Genomic DNA, 24262 nt, shown 5'->3' with positions numbered 1-24262 from the left:
ACATTTTAAATGAGTAAGCAATGTCTAATGGGAAAGTGTGTATGGAGCTTTACTTTTAGATATATATACTTCTCTTTCAGATTGGGGAATTGCACACATAATCCACAAATAGAGAACATGCTAGTTAATTCTTAATATCCCTCTAAACACTGCCTTGCAAGCTAAATTAGTAAACACTAGAGCAGGGATGTTCTCTGCAGAAGGCTCAATTTCACTGCAGTCAAGTCAAAGTTCTTCTGTCATAGGAGAGTGTTTTATTGACATCTAAAATCTGCAATGGGTCTGGCTGGGTATTTCCAGAGAGTATATTTTAATTGGAATTCCCTACAGTGGCCTGAAGGTAACAGGATATTTAGAATATTCTTGAAAGTTGTTACGTATTTGTCTGACACTGTTTTTGTAGTCATAATTCAACTTGTGTAAGTTGGTTTATCAGAGACTGGACGCAGGAAATTTTTAATCTCTTATGACATTAAGCATCTGTGAGGTACATATCCATACCTGAGACTTAGAATAAAAAACCTGAGTTATTTGGGCTCCTTCTATTTTTAGAAAGAGAAATAGACACTGTTGTAATGTAGTCAAAGTGTTTGTTTTAGATCTCTGCTTAGGATGGGACCTTTTAATCACTGGACTCTGTCACCTACATGGACTAGGCACAGAGACAGGGATGGCTGCCTCAGATCTGCATCCCTGTCTCTAAGTCACAGGAACTCAAACAAGGCTCACTAGCACGACTATTTTTCTTTGGGATGAAATCCTCTAGTTGCATCTTTCATATTAATAATTTGTAAGAATTCAGTTTGGTTTTATATGTTTATGTGGGAAAATTCGATATGTGTAATAAAGGAAGAAATTTGATGAATTATTCAGTGCTTTTCTCTCTCTTCACTTCTATAGTTCAACAGAGCTATAAATGTGTATATACACATATTTTGAAAAAGTTTTTAGGACAAGGCAGAAACAGTGATTCTTTGTTGCTTTTTTGCACTGCAGTTCAACTTGCTGCTATGACACCATTTCTGAATGGATTGCATCAGTCTAAAAGAATAGATTGTCAGACATGCCAAAGGAAAAAATATAAGAATTAAGTAAAAAATAATGTTTTCAGGTCTGGACCCTTCATTATTCTAAATCCTCTTGTAATTTTCTGATCTTACTGCTATCTACCAAAAATAGCCACATTAAAATTAGCAGCATGCAAAGGCAATTTAGAAGGTCATTGTAAAGATTTTAAGGTACACAGCACACCCTGTACTCAGAATCAACGAATCATAGAATGACTTGGGTGGGAAGGGACCTGGAAGGGACCCTAGAGATTATCCAGTGCCAACCCTCCTGCCATGGGCAGGGACACCCAGGCCAGGTTGGTCAGACCCCCATCCAACCTGGCCTTGAACACTTCCAAGGAGGGGTACATATAAAAATGGCTAGCCGGTCACAGTAGACTGATTCTTTGTCAGTAAGACTTAGCAATTGTACCTCTTTGACATACATGGGAGCTCTTATTTACAATAAGAGGCATATGCAGTTTCAAATATAATAATTCCCCCTTGTCCTTGCCTTGCACTGCTCTGTGAGTAGGAAAACAGGACACTTGGGAATTGGATGAAACATGGTTTGACATTTAGGGCTGCATTTAGTCCATCTTTTAACCAGGAAGAGTCAGGGAAGAGGTTCCTCTGCTGTGTGCCATGTGCCTGTTGCATGACCACACCACTGCCTCCTTTGTCAGAATTTGGTGTAACAGGTCCTCGTGCAATTTGATGAGGAAAGATGTGGAACTACAGGAAAAACACATAGAAGAGATTAACACTTCATGGTGTCTTGATCATACATTTTCTTCCTGTTCCATTTATTTTTGCATTGCTTGTGTCAATACCCAAAATTGCATCAAGAAAGGATTAAACCCAAATTCAACAAGCCAATATAAAATTAGAAGATCCAATATAAACCAGATGTAATTTTTTGCCTGTCCTGTGACAGGAGAAGGGCATCAGCATTTAAAATGTTTGTAAATAGACCAAAGTAGAAGTAGAAGACCTCTGGTACTGACTGAGCACAAGCAAGAGGACAACATGTGCTTCTTGGACAGTTCTTTTTTCCTGATACTTGGTTCCTTTTTCATTTGTTCTTTCTTTCTTTCCCTTTGCAATTTGCCGCCTGCAACTTAATGGGATACTCAGGAGGAAAAAGGATGCAGGTCTTACACCTCACTGGACTTAATAGTATTCAGTTAAAAATGAAAGGAGATCACTACTGCTCATATATCTCTATTTGCTATTGCAACTCTTTTTCTGGTAGTTGGCATGTTTTTTCAAGCACTTGTGTAATAGTATATTAGAGAGGTATGAAGGTAGATAAAGGTAAGCATTAATACATTAATACAGATCACTATGCATAGTGTAACATTTGTATTGAAGCTGATGGATAAAATACACTTTCTATATTCTAATCAGTGTATTTTCCCCCGATACAGAAGCTACATAAATTTAGCATTTTTAACAATAAAGAGCCCATGTAGGTCATGAGATGTTAGATCTCCTTCCTTCCCTTGCAGTGTCTTTTATTTCTGAGCAACATGGCAGTAACATGAGATCACAAGAACCTTTGTAAAATGTATGGTTTAGCAAACAAAAAAAAGATTATGAATTTTCTGATCAATGCTCTTGGAGGTTGTTTTTTGGCATTGATATTGTATTAAAAATGATAGACTACAGTGTAAGTTAACAAAGGCATGTCTGCTCACTTCCAGCTAATGGTGTCAAAAAATAACTTTCAGAGGCAACATTTTGAATTATTAATTGTTCTGTTGTTCTATGCTGAAATCCTTGACCTAAATATTTATGGGTAATTTGGTACTACATTGCTCCACATTAGTGCCCTGTAGTAGGACCATGTAAGCAAGAGTAACCAAGATTATTTGCATGCTCCTAGAGACAGTGGTAATTCTAGGGAGAGGGAAGTCTGAGCCTCTGGATCCTGGAGGTTTCTCACTTGCTCATTTTTTCTGTCTCATTCTCTCTCTGCAGATCAAACGTTTCCTGAAGTGTGGTAGAAGGCAGGAAGAATGACACTTGCTAATTTGAATTTCAGAAAGCACCTAAACTTCATTCTGATCTCCAGGTAAGTGTCTGTGAGCCTCTTGGCTTTGACACTTGTTAAAACTTAATCACATATTTTTTTGGTGCCAAACTACCTCACGCAGACCAAAGAGAGAAGCTTGTGTGAGCATGTGCTAGTGTTTGTGAGGGAGAGAAAACTTCATTTGTTTGTTCAGATGATGTGAAGTGAAGACAACACTACTCTGGAAAACATGAGATCAGCTTATGAAAAAGGAAGAGACGTTAATTGGCAAACTGAAAACCCTAAACTACAGGTGATCTGATGCAGTTGCTCTATGCAAGATCTCAAGAAGGAAACACCTGGGAACATGTCAATTACTAATTAAGATCAGGCTTTATTTTCATGTATTCATTCTCTTCCTCTTCCCCCAAACTGCTTTTTAAAAATACCCTCAGGCATGTCATGGGCTGTATCAAAGTCCGTTCTTAAACTGTGGCTGCCAAAAATAAAGGAGAAGGAAAACAATGAACATATTCTAAATGTCAATGCTAACTAGATGGGTTCTCTCTCTGAAGATCTGGATAGTTACAGAGAAGTTTACAAGATGTTATCTATACTGTGAAACTGAGTATTAACCACCTAAAGGGTGTGTGTGGACACTGACCAGTGACTCAAAATGAAGACTTCTTCTTTAGATGCCTCATCATTGCTAGTATACCGATGACTACAAAATATTTTCGGTCCTTTCACTTATATTAAGAAAAGAATTAGTTTTATTCAGGACTGGGTTTCTTCTTTTGGAAGTATTTGAGCCATTGCATTTGCCTGAAAGCTTATGGAGGAGGTCTGTTGCATGATTTTACTCAAATATTGCATCTGCCTAAAGTCCTATGCTGAGATAACCACCCATGTAGGTGCTGATGCAAGATTGACTCACTGCCCAATTTAGATATCAGACTAAGATGTGATTTGGTGCATCAAAAGTTAGGAGCCTGTGTTCCTCACAGAATCACTGGAGAGGAGTGGGCACATCTGTAGGATGGCAGTGCAAACTGCTAAGGGGGATGGTATGAGTGCATCCCACTATGGCTGCTTGCAGACTAAATGCATTGGACAAACTGCATGTCAGTTTTGTGGGGTGTTTAGTAATAGCAAAATCAGCTGGCATATTTTATGCTTGCGTAAGAATGGCTTAATGGATGAAAAAAAAAACATTCTCAGGCTTCCTTGCAGGGGTACTACATGGGGTGTTTGTCATGGTTGCAGTCAGCACCGTGCCTGTGCTTGGTAAGGTGGGAAAACAGACCATTGAATGCTGTGCCATCCAGGTACTGGAGATCTGGTGTGACACTGGAACAGAGCACGGATCTGTGATACCTTAAACACAAACATACCTTAAAGAGGGTGGTGTGTGAGCACTGAACAGTTCTGAACAGTGTGAAATATTGTTAGCAGTCACAGTGACCTTGTCTAAAGCAAACCAAGGAGAGTACAAACGAGGATAGTTTGTTCTCCATGTTCTTGGTGGACAGGAAAGAAAAATGTGCTTAAACTGTAGCAGAGAAGATCCTAGTGAGACATAAGCCTTTCTGAGCAGCACTGAAAGAGGCTGCATACAGGCTGTGAAATCGGTGTCCTCAAGAATCTCCATCCTGGGAAAATGCACCTGTTTTGTCTGCCATGCAGGGCTGAGCACTGCTGAGCCTGTGCTGAGGGCTGATGGTATCCACAGCTATTTGAGCTGCAGTGAACACCCAGGCCATACCCAGGAGATGGTTTGATAAAAAGTGCAGCTTTGGCTGGGTTTTTCTAAGGCTGACACCAAGACTCCTCTGGTTCTGTATCAGTGGTCTCAGCCTTCCCTAACATGCAGCCTTGCTTTATTAGCAGGGAGGAGCGAGGCAGATTGTGCCAGCAGAATGAAACAGGAGTTGTGCTCACTGCCAGCTATTCAGAGAGCCATCAGGAAGGGTTTGTTTACCAGAACACTTTTCTTCAGCATTTTCCACCTCGGAATGGAGTGTGATGGTTTTCACATGTGTTGTGAGCATTATTTATAGCTGAGCAGCAGAAGTGAGTTTGCAGCAGAACTGACAGTCATTTGATGCAATGTATGATTTCTCCCCAACTCCAGACATAATAAAACACAATCTGTGATATACATTTTATCTAGAAGCACAATTAATCACAGTGATTAATTCTCATGATCTCTTAGCCTGTTAATAAGGTGAAGAAATATTGCTTGACAGATAAAGGACTGAGGAAGAACATTTCTGAATCACTGTTTTACTTACTGTGGACAAACCACTTTGTCTCTTTGTGCTTTGTGAAATCCCCAGGGATTATTCCATCTTTCTGAAAAAACTGCATAAAGATAGATTCGGGTCAGGGTATTCTGGAGATAAGAATGTGATCCACACTGTGCAATATCACTGTCTTTTCATAATGGTTCCTAAGGTGCATTTTTAATATTTTTCAGAAGATATTTGTTACTATTTCTAATCTATCAATGCATACATAGCATTATCGTTATTTCTAAAAAGCACAGGCTTGCTCTTAATGTAAAATTGGGCCTTAAAGAACTTATGGTGTAAATGTGTCTTGTCATGGGAGAAGGGCTGTGCTGCAAGCCGGCAATGCATAGTGTGGAGCTGCTTGGATGGAGCTTGGTAAAGATGTCACACCTCCCCTTTGATCTGCTGGATATGTGTCCAGTGTCCAAATAAAGGAGAATGCAGGCTCATTCCCTATCTCCCTAGGTCACCAATCACATCACGCTGTGTTCTGTGGATCAGAGCTGAGGCCAAGAAGGTAGGAAGGCAGGTTGGGCCCTCTCCTTTCTGTGCCCTGCTTATCCAGGTTTCTTTCTCCCCTGTGGCACACGGTGCCTGTTGCCCAGTGGGCAGCAATGACTGGTTTGACAGGGCACTCTGCAGGGACAACAGGAGGGGGAGGAGTAGGATGCCCAGCAACTTGCTTGCAGCGTGTCATGCAAGCACTGACTGCAGCTTTGCCCTCAAGGATCTCATTCTTGCTGACAAGCCCTTGTTTGTACAGGATGTTGTAACTGTGGTTTCCAAACAGGGTGACTGAGACAGTCAGTGTGATAGCTGGACCTCAAGGCCCTGTGCCTTGTGGCTCTGTTGAAGGTGCCATTGAGACAAGGTGCCCTGGCTGCCCACCCTACCACCCCTTGCAGCAGCCTCTGAGGGGCACTGAGAGTGCCCTGTGAGGGGAGGGTGCAGCCCTGGCTGTGTCTCAGGTGTGCCCTGCAGGAGCAAGGGCTGCTTTGCTGCTGTTCAGGGCTGCACCCCCCTGCAGGCTTGCAGACCCTCAGTAGCAGAGCTGGCACTGGTGGCAACTCCACAGTTTGCCTGACAAGGGGCCCTTGTTCTAATGAGCATGGCTGTGCTCTTATCCTTACTCCAAGCACAGGCACAGCCTCTATTTGCAAGTTCAGACAATGTCAGTGCTTGGGAAACTGTGGGGAGGGCTGACACCGTGGGGCTTGCACCTGGCTGTGATCCTGGTTCCTTCCTGTCCTTCCCAGCCATTTTCTGAGACCCTGTGTCTCATGCAGGGTTGCATGGCAGGCTCATAACATCTACACAGTGTGGAAAAAATGGGAGAATGAACGATGAATGACTTATTGCACACCACAGAATCTGTGCCCTAGGATTTTCTCTGTGCATACTTATGGGAGGTACAGCAATAGGATGCTGGCAAGGACCCAAACACTTTTAGTGTGCAGGCACACAGGGTGCTCTGGATGGTCTCAGGAGTTTTCTGATCAAAAAGTTGTCATCAGGAGTTTTTCAGATCAAATTCAACTCCATCCTTTTCTGCTTTCAGACAGGACACTAAACTTCCCTGACTTGAACAGGACACATGAAATGTGGGACTAAGTCTGTGTTTTCCATATTGAAGCAGGATCTAGTCAGGAAAAGAACCCAACACTGTCATAGAAAACAGGTACTTGACTAAGGGGGTGTGGTATGTTATTTGTGAAGGCATCAGACTGTGTGCAGGCTGTGTTTCAGCAGGAAGGCTCCAGGTATGCAATTTCCATGTCAGCACCTGTGTGCTTCCTAAATCCATCTGCCCACCTGAGCAAAACCTGCACTCACAGCCTGAAGGTCCTCTAAACACATCTTGTGTATTGCAGGATGTATAAAGTGGAATGTTGCTCAGGAATGGACAAAAACCAGACAAACTATTGGAAAAAATGTCAAAAGGAAAGGAAATGGCCTTCTGGAGGATGAGGAAGATGAGCAACAAAGAGACTGTCCAACAATGTGAAAGATCCAGAGGCAGCTCTAAAGCTCCAACACAATTTTTCATGGACTTTGTCATCTTAGCTGCTTTGGCATGTAGTCCAATAATTGGGAATTGAGAATAATGTGGTTTTGTATACCTCACCATAAGCTTTCTCATTCCTGTCAGAAGGTATGTGTATTTGTTTTTAAAAAGATCTTTAAAACCTCTCTTAAACACTGTTTTTGATGACAATGATTTTTGAGAAATCCTGCTGATGAAGTAAACAAACTTTCTGAAATAATCTTTTTTATAGGGCTATATTTTATGAGCAGTTCCTAGTAGCTCACTTTTATTAGAAAATGCATACATACATAGTATGGAGTTCTAGGTACAAGGATTCATACTGGCAAGCGTGATCTTGTGAACACTTTTTCTAGGATGTATTTACCATTTTGAGTAAAGTTGTGCCAAAGACTTGTGAGTGCACAGCAACAGGGACATTTGCTGCTTTTGGCAGCAGCTGCTCTTTGCTATTCCCTGTTATTTTTTAAGACTAGGAAATGTGTTGTATGAAAGAGAAGGACTTTCAGATGTAGTGAAGGTAAGCTCAGCACGCTGCCTTCTCACCACTCTGGCACTTGGTCCTCTCCAGCTTTGTGTGCAGAATTTCTCTTGGCTTCAGTGGTATTTTTCCACCCAGATGGAGGAGTCTGTTTAACACTTCACGTGTGCTATTAAGGCACTATAAAGAGCTGGAAATGGAATATATCACAGGCTTAATTAAACATTCATATGTTATTTCTCTCAGAAATATTAAGGTAAGAAGGAACAAAGGCTTGGAGACTGCTACAAAGGAGAGAATATTTGAATCCAGTTATGTCAGACAGGATGGGGACCACCTTCCCTCTTAATGGCCTAAGGTGTAATTTTGATAATTTCATCTGTCTGAGAAACGTAGAGTGTCACCCACACCGTTTAAGGTTTTGCCTCTGTATACGGATACATTTATCAAACCTTTAGGTTAGTTGATAATCATGCTTGTGTGATGTAAATATCATCCACAGTGTTACATAACTAATGACCTGCTGAAAAGTTCAGAATGGGAAAGAAAGTGGTAACAATTAATGTTTCTGAAATAATGGACATGCCAGAACTACAGGATAGAGAAATTGATTTTATTTTATTTACTTTTTAATATGAAGAAACAGACAACTGTTGAGCATGCACTAACCTTAGAAGACAATGCAATACTCACAAAGTGAGTAGTCCAAAAGCATTCAATTTTGTGGGTGTAATTATTAACCAAACTTTAATCTTTTTGGATCAATTAAATATTTGGACAGAAAGCAGTGGTCTACTGTGAAAAATCTGGGAGAAACCTGTATGTCTCTAGTTTCAGTTCCTCTGCTATAATCATTAGCATGCTGCCTAGTTAAGGAGATTTTGATTCCTTGTTTAAGGCATTCATTTTGCTTTCATTTTTCGTATTCAGCTTACATTATAATGCTCTTAATAGAAATATATGTTTAGCACTACCATTTATCCAATAGAGCAAGGCTAGAAAGTTGCATACTGTTTGATAGTAATACTTTTTGTGCATTATTTATAAGATTAACTAAAACAAAAGTGTGCTCCAAAAGAGGAATGATACAGAAAACCAGTCCTCACTGCTGCTTGGTTTGCTCCTCCTTAAAATTTCTAGCAATCAGGAAAAACCTCTGTAGGTCTATTACTCATTGCTTAGCTGGCCTTTCACACTGTATTATTTCTCTCACCTCTAACCCAATTCTCCCTTATTGCAATCTTTCCTGTTTTTCAGAGAGTATCCAAAACAATTCATTGCTTGCTTTCACAAAAAGTATTTCTGAAAATTTGAGAACTGCTATCAAACCTCCTCTTAGTCTTTTCCCTCCTGGATTAAGTTTTGCAAGCTCAGCTCTTGCAAAGTCTGATGCTAGAAAAGTTCTTTTAAATTCATTCTTGTTTCAGGTTCTGGGACTTTCTCCAGTTGGTTCATGTATTGTATTGACATGTGATAACCTGCAGTGGTCACAGGGATCCAGGTAAAGAATTACCAGCTCTGAGTAGAAAGGAAGGAATATTTTGTGTGTTTAACAAAAAAATGTACTACTTGTTTCTAACACAGCATGATTACTTCTTAGGCAATTATACAATTGTATTGCTTCTTTGTGATCCATTCTAATTGCCAGATTATTTTCTGCATTGTGTTTGGTTAGTCATTCTCCTTTTCATATTTTTGCATGTAATTTCACTTGTATAGGTACATGAGAATTCACTTAATTGCTTAGCTGCATTCAGATTTCTGCTGTGCACCAAGATAATTTAAAATGTACATTCTGCACTCTGATAGGTTTGAGGTCTTTTTACCTTAGTGTAATTTTCAAATGCAAAAAGCACCTTAATCATCTACCAGTTCAATAATAAACATGTCATGCAGATTCTTGCAGAACCTGACCTGATGCATCTTGCTCATTTAAAAATGAATCACTAATAACTATTGGTAACTATTTCTGTGAATGGGATTTCCCAAATAACTACCTACCTCAAATCTGCTTGTCTATACAAATGTCCTCTGACATGCCAAAAGCCAAAATCCAGATTCATAACAGTGTTTTGTCTCTTCTGTCCAAAAAGCTTGTTATCTGCTGTAGAGGGAATAATATTTGCTCTTACGTGATATATTTATTAGAAATTCATTTGTCTCTTTGTCTCTCTGTTTATAGTCAAGATTCTTACAAATAGACATTTTCATTATTTGTTCTGATATTTTTCTGGTAATTGAAGTTAAGCTCTCTTGTCCTTTAAAGGATAAGATTTTAAGTTAAGCTCTCTTATCTTTTAAAGGATAACATTTTAAAATTAAGTGTTTGTCCTTTCTAGAATTCTGGAATCTGTGTCCCTCAGGTTACTAAAGACAATTGTTAATGGCTAATAAATTTTTTTCGGTGTTCTCGGCACTGAATTGCAACAGACCTAACCAACTTGAAAATAACTACATTATCTATGTAGAGTCTACTGGGTTTTTTATTTGTTTTTAGCCTGATTTTCACTCTTCTATTTACGATTTTAATTGAGTTGGCTATGACATTAAAACTCATCTTTTAAGCAAAGGCTAAAGGAAAAAGATCATTGAGCACTTTCAAGATAAAATGATAATGCTGTAAGTATGATAGCCTAAGAGCATAAGCAAGAAACAACTGTGGAGAAAAAACAATCTCTTCCATCAACCCAGTTGATATAGTTGGAAAATGGACTAGCATCTGCCTCTGCAATGGAGTTTGTATTCCTGAAGACTTTTTGGTTTTTAATACTAAATCAGTCAGTTTAATAAAAGATATAGCTGCACTCCTGTAAACCTGAGTCAACAGTTTAGCCTATTTTCTAGTAATTAACTGTATTTTGCTGTTAAATATTACCTTTGTTTCTCTTAATAAAGTGCTTTAAAGTGTTTTCTTTTCATGATGGTTTTTTTTTTTTCCCTTTCAAATTCTGTCACAGACATGCTTCTGAGCTCATAGAAATATTTCTGCTATGAGCTTCCTGCCATCCTTTTACCCTGGTACTCAGTAATTTGTGCTGCTTCCGTAGTTAATTTGAATATACATATTTTTATATGTCTTTCCTGGATATTGGATCATTGAAGAATGCATGATCAGGCCAGGCTGGTGTTGTAGAACACATTGTATGTCTCTTCTAGACTGAGGTAACTGGCATTGTACAGATACTGCTGTACCCAGTGTAGGATGGTCTCCTCAACTAAAGCAAAAGGTAAGAAGGCAAGAAGTTCTTGCAGTTTAAAAAAGCAAATGAGACATGAGGGCTGTTATTTTGTAATGGAAATAAGAAGCATGCTGATGGTTTCTCTTTTAATGTATTTAATTTTGGTTCTCTGTAAAGTAATAGTAAAACAATAGAGAAAAAATATTGCTAAATACCTGCAGTTGTCTATAGGCAACTTATTGATTTCATAGGTTGTTTTTGGCTTTCTTTCAATTCTAAATGAAACATGAAGAAGGACTAAAAAAATTTGCCTCAACATGTTAATAGCATTAAATACATATGTGGACTTTGAGACATACCTCCAGATGACACAGATTTTTTGTCTACAGAATAATGAAATTTGTGATCCTGGGGAAAAAACCCTAAAACATGCAATAACAATGGATCATTTGATAGCTGTGTGTTGTAAAATCCTCCTCTGTGTATAAGTTAAAATATGTTTAGCTAAAAGTTCCATAAGCACAGAGTTACTGATGGCATCATTACCAAGAGAGGAAAACAGCGTGTGCAGACACAGAAATCCTCTGAGCAGCTGTCAGGCTTCATTGCTGAAGTGGCTGTTTTTAAGCTGTGTGTAAGAGATAGAGAGCTGTATTTTAGAGATAACATTTTTATTACATGCTTGCTTTCAAAGGGCAAACTGGACACATGGGTATATTGGGCTAGTTTCAAACCCTCATTTCATTTTTATTAGGGCTGATTGTGATGGTATTCTACATACTCACACATACTGAAGGAGTGTGTTAGAGCCTCAGCTCTCCACAAAGTAGCTTTTATAAAAAATGATATGTATCTGTACATATGAATATGGAATTTTGAATGTGCATGTAAACATATAATCCATAGAAATTCTCTTAAAGCCAGTGAAATAGTCCACAAACAGGAATCAGAGTGCAAAGTGTGGTTCAACAGTTATAATAATTTCTGAAATCTTGGAGGCATGCTACCAGTGATCTCTGTTCATTGTGCTGGTTCTCTCCTGCTACCTCTCCAAACCTGGCCATCTTTCCCTACTTTTATATGTGAATGGAGAAAGAGAAAGAAGATTTTATTTCCACTGGTTTGTGTATCTGGCTCTGCTCTTCCTTTCCCCTTACTCATTCCAAATTTTGCCTGAATTTTTTTTCTTGTGCTCAGTCAGTGATGATTTCTTGGTAAAGCACTGGGCATCAAGATTTCACATTATGGATATTAAGGTCTATATAAAGTTTAACACATTTAAATGTTTATTCTAACATACTAAACCAATGTGTTCCTTGAGCTGAGGCTCAGGGTAGAATGATTTGTAACTGCTTGGAAAATATTAACATGCTCACTGGGCTTCACAACATAATTCCTCATGATGTTGGCTCTAAAGAAGAGTCATACTTTGCCCATAGCTTAAACCTGTTCATCCTTGACTTCACACTTGATAAGCAAGGAATAAAATATGTATTAGGAACAAGAGAACATTTCAATCTACTGCAAACATAGATCACTAAACAGGAAAAAACATAAACCAGCCAACTATCTTTTTCTCCTCCTGCTTCCTCTCCAAGCTCAATTAAGACTCAACATATTTTTCTTCTCCCTAGTTTCTTTTTATCTGTTCTTCTCATGTTTCCATGTCCTTCCCCCATACTCTTTATCTGATGAGGGGTAAAGAATAGTGCTGTGGGATAATGAGGTAATTCCTGGTAGTGTTGGAAGTCCCAGACACCTGGAAGATATATTTTTTTCCCCTATCCCAGACTGGGTCAGATAAGACCTTGGGTATTTCAGCGGTCTATGTTCAGGTTTAATCAGTCCTTATGGGACCAAATAAAATTTCAGTGTACTGAAAAGTATGTAAATGTCCATCTTTAGATATGGTAGTTTTGGTCTGGAAAATTTGATTTACATGAGTGGCTAGGAAATGGCCTAGATGTGTAACGAACCAAAGTGTTTTACCTTTGTCTTCATCCCATCCAACACTTTACAGATGTCTAACCCCTGGCTCTCTTTCCTTGGCATGGATTCAGTTCTGATTTGGCAGTGACTCACTCTCCATATGCAGTGGATACTCCCAATCTTGTGAATTTTTAAATACAACTGCTTTGCATACATGGTGTAAGTGAAATATTAACCCCTCTCATCCTTGCAACTCAATGTTCCAGCAATAAAACCAGCAAAAAATATCATTCCCAAGACTAATATTTTCAATAGAGCCTCATCTAAATTAGTTCTCAAAGCAGTTTCCATATTTTTAATTTTATGTAGCTATTAGAATTGCATGATTATTTCTTAAAAAATTGGATTAATTTAGATTCAATAAAGCAATTATAACCAGAAAAGGGATTAACAATTAAGAGACCTCCAAAAAGGCTAATTGCGGGGCTAGTAATTTAGCTGACTGTGTGATGATTCAACTCAGATTCCAACTTCTTAAGCTTTTGTGTACTTACTCTTCTCCCTGGTGCTTTAATAGCAAGCTTGCATGCAAATACTTGCTTTTCTGTGACTGAGGCCTGTGCTGCTTTGGGCCAAAATTGATTGCTGAAGTTACATGACTGAAGTGCCTCAGGTGAAAAAAAATCACTAGAAGTAAAACATCCAGGAGACAGTAAAGTGTGTGACAGTCACTAATGCTCACAGGATGGAATAAATTCTGCAAACAAGGTCAGTAGAATTAAGACTTGACCCTCAAATATTACAGACATACTGCTGACACCATTTGCGGGTGATCACAATTGCAAACCACCTGCTGCATGGTGGTTTGCAATTGGTCAGATGCTTTTCCTTCCTTAGAGTAACTCCCCTTCAACCAATATTATGAGCTCACTGAGTCATATTTCATTTAAGAGCATGGATGGCCATGACTGTGTAAAGTCCCATCTTCTTTATTGTTCAGATCTCTCTGCTGACATTAACTCTCATTACTCCACTCCAGCTGATGGAGTCCTAAGGTTTTATGCCAGTTGAGGTCACACATTTATGCAGTCAATCAATAAACATGGAAACAATGATAACACATTTGTATGCTGATTAAAGAAGTAGGTTAAATTTGTTTAATACACGCCAAGATAAATACTGCCACTCTCATTTCCGTAAAACACTGAGGTTTAGGTTCTGACATGTTGAAATCAAGGAGGTTTTCACTTAACCTCAGGGGGCTTTGGCTCAGAACCACAGTCCAACCGTTGTGAAATACAGTTTATTTCTAGCCTTTTGTAGAATGTATTCCAGAAATATTTTCCCTTATTTAGACCCTAATTATGTTTGCTTTCCCATATTTTCTCTTTGAAGAAAAAAAAATCAAACAAGACAAAGCAAGATTACAAATGTCTCTGAAGGGGATGTCATACAGTCAGTCAGTCACCATTTAGCAGCTCAGCAGTAGAAAAACTGACTCATGTCTCCCTTTTTCAGTTTTCATTGTCCTTTCCCCACCCTAAGACCTTGCTATCAGCCCCAGCAAGTAACTAGTATTAAAGACCTCCTCTTGCTTTTCAAAAATGGAAGAAAAAAATTAGCTTTTTATTTTTTTTTTGATTGTCCCAGTTTAGTCCCTGAGTCTCAATGGGCCTGTGCAATCTGAAGTTTGACCTTTTCAAATTGGGTTTGAAGAATGAAATAACAGCAGAAAATCCTTTCTTCACATTTTTGTTCATCTGCTTTGTGGCTTGCAATCCTACAGTATCCAAGAGTTCAATTAGGCAGTGTGTGATTGGCAGGTTCCTGAGTTAAATAGCTGGGATGGGATCATACACCTAAAATAGCTTTAAAAGAAAACCTGTAGACAGACAATCAGTCAGACAATCTTTTCAGGCGCTTGGAAAGCCCCTACTTTCCTAAGCACTTGTCCTGTAAACGATCTGGAAGTCTTGCACATAAAGTAGTTTAATATAAAAGATTGCTTGGAGGCAGTTAACATGCAAACATATCCCTTGATGTAATATCTGGGGGCATTTTTTGAAGATGTTTTTTTCAGAAGCATTGTTGTTGCTCATTATGAGTGTGACATCACTTCCCCTGACCTAGTGATATGTGTACTCTCTGTGCTCTGACTTTTAACTTTTTTAAGATCAAAGCTTCAGTTCTTCTGAATTCAAGCCCACCTTTCCTTTTGCTCTGTTCATTTCCAATATCTAGAGGAAAAATTTACCAACAAAGCAAGGGAAAAAGAAAGGCAAAAAAACTTCCTGTCTTTCCCTGTTGCTAGATTCTGCAACTTGTTGGCCAAAACTTCTCTACTTTTGTGCTGCTGTACTGGGTTAGAACTGAATTCTGAAGCCTGTGCATGCCAGGAAAAATAGGAAAGAATGTCTTGTTTTTCTGTTCTTGAAAGAGTCTCACTGCAGAGTGTACAATTGTCCATGTTGATTCATACAGATTTGCAAAAATGAAGCTTTTACATTGGGAATTTAAGAATAAATAACTTCTGATGCCCCCGCTCTTTTAACAAAGCTGGAAAGTATAAACACTCTTTTGTATAGCAGCTCAAGAGTTGGAGCTTTTGACCAGCATTCAGAAAACCTCAGTGTGGTTCCTAAACTCTGTGGATTTAAATCCAGGTTTCTTCCCTTTGAAGAGTGCCCTGTTACTCCTCTAGACACTTCCTATCCCTTCCTGTAAAGCTCACAAAAAACTTACAAAAAATCCCCCTAGACCCATTGAGGAGGGATGGATGCTTTCCCCATCATCCAGGTGTCACCTGGGAGGAGATGCACCTGCAGGTTCACCTTTGTGGGTGCTCCTCTGGAGCTGAGAAGGATGGCTTGGAATCATCAACAGCAGAAAGGGAGAAATTGGACCAGAGCTCTCCCAGATCCAATGAGTGCTCTGTATACAATACAATATTTCATATTTGATGCCATGGAGTGCTCCTCATGAGAAGATTTTTTATTCCTAATCTGGAGCTTGTGAAATCCCAGAGAAGGGTGGGATTTAGTGGTTGCATCTCCCTGCTCTGAGCAGGTCCTCCTCAGTGTGCTGGTTTTGGTGTGATTTCATGCTGTCAGAGAGGAGGCAGAGACCAGAAGATCAGAACACAGATGTATGGGGGTTTTTTTGTAATTCAGGGGTGAACTCACATATTATACACTGCCAAAAGTTTTGATATCCCCTGATAAAAACGTATAAACCAGCTAGAATAATTAGGCAGAAGAGCAAGAAGCCTGGCAATAAATGTGAAACAGATCTCTATGTGAACATTTAATAAATGAATTAAGACATTTTATTTCAGATAAGAGATGTTGAAATAAAATCAGTAGGAATATGAGAGAGGGCTAGAAAATCACAATCAGAGATGGGGATGGAGAATAATTTTCTACCTTTTTTTTTTTTTGCAGTGCTAGAGCTGAAAATTACCATGTAGCAAGATACTGGCAAAACAATACCTGGGACTTTTTCACACAAAGTGTTATGGAGACACAAACATGAGGGATTTTAAGGTTTTTATGCATATATATGTGTGCACACATGGACATGCACACACACACAGACACACAAATATATATATATGTAGCTACTTGATATAATTGGCCTGATTCAGTCTTTAGTAGGGGAATTCTCTAAACCTCTGGTTGGAAAATGCTGCAGGCACATCACAAAGTATTAGTCTGGTACTGTATATTTTCTGTACTCTTTCCCTAAGCACTCCATGTGCTCTTTGCAACCCTCTGTTCTCCCCTACACACTGTGATAGTTTAAAAACTGAGTCACATAACAGCAGGTTCCTGGGGCAGCATGATGGGACCCCAGGAAAAGGAGCTAGCACAGACTGCACCTACCAATATTGTGTAGATCTGTCTTTAGAAATGGCACAGGAAATCCAGGAATGCAGCAGGCATTAAGAAAAAAATGATTCTGCATGAATTGGGGCTGAGCTGAAGAGTTATGGAAGCATTTAATTTGTAATACCCAAAGAGAAAATCTGCTCTTAGCAAAACAACCATAGGAAGGTTTTATAGGGCAAAAGACTGAGTTTCTAATCCTATAGGGTAACTGACAGTAAACAACCCATGGAGGATATATAATGTTACTTTTCGCTCTCTTTCTTTTTCCTGGTTGAAGTGTAAGTCTAAATTTCCTAAGCAACACAGAAAAGCAGACCATGCTTGAGACTTTCTTTGAAATTCAAATTTTTGAAGTTGGTACTTTTAGACAAGAGGACCAGGAGTATAGGATGAGTATCTATATATCTTTATATGTCTCAGTTTTCAGTTTAATATGATATTCTATTAACAGCTTCAAGCCTATGGCAACTTTCTGTGTGGTGCAGAATGAGTTAGGAAGATCCCAGACATTACCAAGAAAGCTACAGAGGTTTGTGAAGTATAACATGCAAAACTTCCAAGAAAACCAATACAAAAGTTTCCCTGTTCTTTCTTATTCAAATAATCCACTCTTAAGATAAATAGTGCTAATTTCCAGTAGACTTGCAGGGAATAAGCATGTGGCTTCTTCTGTAACCTGAGGGCTAGCATAATTGTAATGAGAAATTATTCTTATTTTGTCAGAGGATTACTTCCATGAGGCTACAGAGCCCTTAGTGAATGAGAAGTTTTCACCTGTCCAAAGCAACACCCTGCAGTTTCAGGGAGATTAAAGAAAAAATCTGGGTGGTGAATTTGTAGTTGCCTTTACTTGTTTTTTGCTTGTTATGATTATAAGAGGACACAACACTTTTGAAGAATTAAAAAACCTCTATGAAGCATATAGAGATTATAAGTATTTTGTTTCCTATAAATGGCTTTAAAATATGCTAGACAGGATTAAAAAAAAAAAACCTTAAAAAAAAAAGTTAAACAGGATTTCTCCCATTCTCGCAATGTGTTCTCTGGTGCATTCTTCACTTGGTGTTACTATTTTTCATCACATGGTGTCATTCCTTATAGAGATCTGTATCTTAAATCACTTGGGCACTTAATTCAACCCTGCCACGAACAACAGGAGGAAGTAACACCCCAGTTTTGTAAGTCTTCTAGTAGTAAATAACTGCCATATATTTCCCACTTTAGATCCTCTTATGTTGGGATTGCTTTGGAGAAATTAAATTAATGTTGTATTCCTAAATTAATGTTGTACTCCTAAATTAATGTTGTATTCCTAAACAGCCCCCAAGGCCCCAAAGACTTAACTCTTAAAAGTAAGGTTTGTACATCTCAGCCTAAACCATTTCAACTTTTTAAAATTAATTTCACCCTTAAATACCTGTTTCCTTCTAGCTCATTATTAAGAGAACCTTTTGGTATCTGTCCCACACCACTGCATTGCAGACATCTAACAATACAAACTGCACCCAGGGTTCATAGACAATGTCAGGCCACAGGTGGGAACCCTGGTGAAAGAAATATATTATTTTGTTCCATACCAGGGACTCTGATACAGCCACTTGATTTGTTTATTCAGTTTTTTGTGCACATTCTGTGTACTGTAATAGCAAAAAGGAAAACCACTTTTTGTTATCCTGTCTGGTTCTGGAGCATTTGGGAAGAAAATAAAAATGACACTCTTCCCTAACAGAAATGATGAACACAGGTAATAAGGAAGCAGGGAGTTGGGTATTGTGCAGGGTATGATCTGCAGCAAGGACGAGATTCAAAATTAGCATTTGGAAGTGATGAACAGCAAATAATTGTTTGGAGACCAAGTGAGGTTGTGTCAATGTAATGCAGGAAGCCACTGAAACTTGCTGACTTGCAAATAAAGATTGTAAGAAAAAAGCCCTCAGTAAAACAAAACACACTACAAAGGCACCTCCTTCAAACTCTCCCTGTGAAGGACTGAAACAGCTTCCAATGGTTTTGCTTTACTTATAATCTCCTTTTAAAGAATATCATTACAGTTTGTTGTAGGAATAAATCAAGCTTAGGGTTAGGGACTGGAGTCCTGTTGGTATCACAGAATCACTGGGTTGGAAGAGACCTTTAACATCACTGAGTCCATCCCAAGCCCTAACACCTCAACTAAACCATGGCACCCAGTGCCACATCCAGTCTTTTTTTTTAAAACACATCCAGGGATGGTGACTCCACCACCTCCCTGGGCAGATAGTTCCAGTACTTTATCACTCTTTCTATAAAAAACTTTTTCCTAATATCCAGCCTATATTTCCCTTGGCACAGCTTAAGACTGTATCTTCTAGCAAATTCAATTGAAAGGAACTTGCAAAGGGTGAAGGGTTACACAGCAGATCTTAACACCTATGATAGTCAATTTATCAGCATTACTATAATGTCCCTTTTTTACTGAAAGCTTTGTTCCTTAATAATTTACCAGGTTTTCATATTTCTCATGTCCCTACTATGAGGCAAAGTTCTGTTTCTTGCTCTAGCATGTGCTGCAGGTTAAATACATTTCAGCTGTATAATCTGCAGGTAGGGCAGGAAGTTTTGTGTTGTGCCATATTATGGGCAGGCACAGCATACAATAAGTTCTGAAATTCCTTACTGTGTTTGAAAGGCTGAATGAATTCTGTAAAACATAAGGTAATTTCTGAACTCCCTAGAAACCTGAGCAGGGCTGGAGCAAAAGTCAGCTGTAGAGCAGGTGATCTGAAATGGCAGAGACCTCTGGATGAAAAGGATGCTCAGAGCTGTCAGGGAGGGAGGAAGAAGAAAAGCCTTGACAGGGCAGGTCAGAGGACTGGTTCACTGGGAGAGGAGTGAGATCACTGGATGCCTTGGTGCAAATCTCACTTTTGTTCACATACAGATACATGTTTAAACTCACCTTCCCTTCAGTTATCATCCTTCAATAAGTGAGCATGTTTAAAACTCAGGAGCATAACCAGCCCCTGAGAAACATTATTGCTGAAACTCAGTTCATAATCTGTGTGTCTGCCTTTTGCTCATTCTTGTCTCATTAGAGCCACCTGAGTCCCCACCAGCCTGAATGGAACAGGAATAGGAGAATGGATTATTTCATGTGGAAAACTGTTGCACAGTAGACTATACAGCTATGCTTTCATACTTTCATACAAGTCAATCCCCAGCTCTCATGATTTTAGAAAGGCTCCCCTATGCTCCTCTCACAAATGATGTGAAGCAAAGTTTTGAGAGAAGAAAAGAGCATTTAACTGAGGCCTTTCCTTGTGGTGAGGGCTGGCCAGTGTTTTAGTGGAGGTAATTTAATTTCTTCTGGACTGGCTGTGTCCTGACTGAGGCAAGCCCTCCCTTGCTGACCTCACCAGCACCTGCTGTGGCTCCAGTGTGGCCATGTAGATCTGCCCTCTGGATTCAGTGACATTCAGCAGAATGAAGAGCTGCCAAGCAGGAATGCTGGGGATTTTCTTATTGCTTTTTTTCAGAGAGGTAGCACTGCCAGGCCCCTTCCATTGTACACACCAGAGCACGTAGCAACTGCTCAGGCTATTGATCAAATGAAGAAATGCTGTCAGCCCCTTGAAGTTGCAACCATTTAAAGAGAGACATATGGCAGGAGAATGCAAGTCCAGCCATGCACATCTCTGCAAGTCAGAGGGAATTTCTTCCAACTCCATAGACTTTTTGAATCAATTTAACTTTTAGACATCAAAAAGTAGACAAAAAAATACAAGCACCCAGAATATATGAAAAAAGTAATTGAATTATAAGGATGCATCATATTACAGTATTTCAATCAAATTCCTGCCACACAGGGAGCTGGTCAGAAAATTTCCTATGTTTTACAACCTATAACATGTACTTTGCACTTCAAACTATTCCATGAAACAACTGAAAATATCCTCAAAAATGTTCCAAAAATAAGATCAGGAAGTGAGCTTATGTAGTGGGTTTTGGAGCTCAGCAGTGGGAAGAGGTTTGTTGGTATTGCTGTACCTGAGGTCAAATTGTTGGGAGTGGTAAAAATGGTTCCTGGAACTCAATGTGTATTATTTGTCTACAATTGTATGTGATTCTTCTCGAATTTACCTTTGCAGTACCATGGACTCTCTCCTGTCCTGCAGCCTCCATGTACATATTCCCAGCAGTTTTTAGACCGCATTACACAGATCAGATCCTTTTCCATTGTACCTGCTGCTTTTTCTCAGCTCCACTGTAGCTTGCTGTTCTCTCATTGGGCTCTTTTACTTCTCTTGTCTGTCACCTCCCAGATCTCAGCTGCTGGGATGTGCAGACACCTGGGTTGCTACCATTATATCTGTACTATGGAGTGATCTCACATCACACTTTTTCCTCAGCCATCAGCTTTATTTAGGGGGACTAGTCTGTATTAAAAATTCTCTACAGTCTTTTTCTGGTCCTTTTTGCCAGTTCCATCACATAATTCCTTCCTGTCAATTTACTATAAACATGTTTAATTTGGCATGGGAATCTGTTGCCTTATACCTCCTGTAATCTAAAAGGAAAAACATTCTCAGCTCCTTGTTACACATTAAAACCTGTTTTCTCTTCAATCTATAATTTTTCTATCATCAAATTGAATAACTTCACAATTCAAGTGGGTACATCATTCAGAGATATATTTTGCATGAAAGGCACAAATCAGAATTCATTTACAAAGTCCAACATGATATTCTCATCTTGAGTTTGGACTCTCTCAGAGAAACCAAAGCCTCTCATGTTATCCTGTTACTATGGAAACAGTGATGCAGAGCAGTTATGGGTGGAGATCTGTGACACTCGAAAGCACACCATAAAACTGATGCACTCCATAGCCTGCATTTTTATTCATCCTTAGTGCTATAGAATATCATGGCATAATAGTTGTGATAGTTATCTTGCTCATGTGTATGGGTAAGTAATATTATGGAGAAGAGGAAATAATAAAAGAAAGGAAAGTTTGAGACTGAATAGGGAATAAGGGATCAGACCTTTTGCACTGATTTATTGTATGTCTTTGGAAAACACTTTTGAGCAAATCAGTCTGTGTCTCAGTTCCTCAGCTGTAACATGCCCTCTTTTTCATTCTCCTCTTGTTTTCTTTATTTAGGTAACAAAGCTTTTAATGTAAGAATGCTTCCCACTGTGGTTTTAGAGTGCATGGCAGAGTTTTGGGAAGGGTTTCATTAGGCAACAGCAGTACAGAAAAAAAAAACATAATATATCTACAGTAATAGAGATACAAAAAGACTTTTTGCTGCTAGAAGCAAAGCCTAGCCTATAAACAATGTTTTTTTATATGGTAGATGGCATTCATTCTAGGGAGTTGGAATGGTCAATGAAATAAATATTTATGCCCTGTGGAAGTAACTAAGAAGAACAGAAGGTGATAATACAATATGATATATAACTACAAAGAATAGCATTGCATTCTGAAATTTGTGTGCAGGAAAACTCATCTGTGTTTTTCTAATTAAAAAATCAATACCATGGCAGAACATCATCTTCCTCTACATGATTTGCCATATTTCTATCTGTAGACCATCCTAATTTCACTATCACAACTGCTCTGACTTTTAACATGAGAAAAATGTTTCTGATTTTCTGTTTTGCAAGTGACTGAAGCTTCCTGTTGGAGCTGGTTGTTGAATATTCTTTTTATTAAGTAAGATATATTCATGGCAGTATTTGTTTATTCACATTACAATTTAGTCTTCCTCATAGATTTTGTATTTCTTATGAAGTTCCTAGCTAGCAGATATAGAAAATTTTTTAGTAAGTGAGATTAAATAGGAAGAATATCAGCTCAATGGATGATGATGTTTACTGTTTACACATTTGTATTGTAATGCCTGGAAAGTGGAACCACAGGTCAGGCTGCATTTTGGAAGATGCCAGACAAACACTGACTAAGGCAAGGGACCAGCCACTGCATTCCACTGATTCAAACCTAGAAAATACAATATCAAAGCAGGGTGGAATGGAATAAAAAAGGGCATTTGAACTTCAGCCTCTCACTTTTCTTGCTACTGTTAGTTTACGTGAGGTCTATGCCAGATTTGTGCTTTCCATGCTGATAAGACTTCATGTCCAATTTCTGGCAGCAATTCTGAAATGACACTCTTTGAAATACTTCAGTGGCTTTCTGCTATGGCAACGATGAATTAACTGATGACTGATGCTTGAAAGGATTGTTGCCTACATAAAGGTGTTTTGTTACCTTGAATTCAGGGGAGCCCTTACTATCTAAACTAATTTCTTTATTTAGACTGCTTATTAGCTCTCATGGTGTAGGGTTTTCCACAACTAACAGATTGTTTGCCATGCCCAGATTCTTCATTTCTGGAGGAGAGTTTGACCTCTTCTTGTCCCCACATACCCCATCCCATTTCCTCTTCTGGTGAAACTTGTGTTTTAAAAATATGTAAAATTCTCTGAGAATCAATGTAAAGATGGACAGCTTGAGCTGATTTTTCTTTCTTTATTTTATTTTTAATTGGCTGTCCTACCTGTTTAGTTATTATGGATATTTCTCTCAATATCAGCATCTAAAAGTCCTGGGAAAAGTCATACTCAGCCTTCTTAGTATCAAAAATCAACAGGTTTCTGATGTAACAGACAAAAATAAATCCCAAATGAGAGACACTGTTAAGGCCAGTGTGGTGAGGCTTGGATAAAGGTGTGATATGCAGAAGTAATTTTGGTTAAGAAAAGTTCTCATGCTTGGGGTATGGGATCAGTCTATTGCTGAAAGTTTGCCACTGTCCTGCGCATCTACAAATTGTCTCGTGCTTTAGATGTAGATACACATTAATTTCTAAATTTCAGAGGGCAGTTTATTTGTCACAGGAGAAGGAATTTGCACACTGAAGTGTTGTACATGATCTCTGAAATAAATTACTTCACTAAGTGAATGACAATGTATTCTTCTCTTACAAATCCCTTTTGTTACCGGTGTTCAGGGAACTTAATTCTCCAAGAATAACAGGAAATACTATATATCTTACGAAGTTTGTAGCAAGAGTTAATTCATACAGGTGGTCCCAGTCCTTCCACATCGGCCCAAATCCTTTGTCATGGTTTGCCACACAGCAGTGGGTCTTCATCTTCTCTCATTTCAGGCATCCCAATGTTAGACATCTAGTCTGAACCAAATCAGCTTCATTACACTTGCCTTAGACACCTATGATAGGATGACATGTGCTTTCTTTTGAACTACCTTAATTTGAGAGTCTGCGGTTTTAAGTGGATGAGATGAATTCCCACAGTATGCTCCATTACAAAAATGTTTATATTCTTTGCTTTCTTTGTATGTATATTTATAAGTATCTGAAATGTAAGGGAAACCTAAA

The 24262-nt window shown here is 38.8% G+C and overlaps 1 long non-coding RNA gene across 2 annotated transcripts in view; it reads left to right on the top strand.

Moving 5' to 3' along the window:
* Positions 1 to 7451, top strand: part of LOC127059278 (uncharacterized) — a 34337-nt gene extending 26886 nt beyond the window's left edge. Inside the window, exons 3-5 of one of the 2 annotated variants that reach the window (XR_007776927.1) lie at positions 3033 to 3126; positions 6919 to 7038; positions 7232 to 7451. This is a non-coding gene — a long non-coding RNA (uncharacterized LOC127059278). The remainder of the gene's footprint in view (positions 1 to 3032; positions 3127 to 6918; positions 7039 to 7231) is intronic. The other variant, XR_007776928.1, reaches the window with a different exon arrangement.
* The last annotated feature ends 16811 nt before the right edge of the window (positions 7452 to 24262 follow it).

Source organism: Serinus canaria, chromosome 2 (assembly GCF_022539315.1).
Source record: "Serinus canaria isolate serCan28SL12 chromosome 2, serCan2020, whole genome shotgun sequence".
Taxonomy (NCBI): Eukaryota; Metazoa; Chordata; class Aves; order Passeriformes; family Fringillidae; genus Serinus; species Serinus canaria.
The sequence above is the reverse complement of the archived record's forward strand: the minus strand, read 5'-3'. Positions and strand labels throughout refer to the sequence as shown.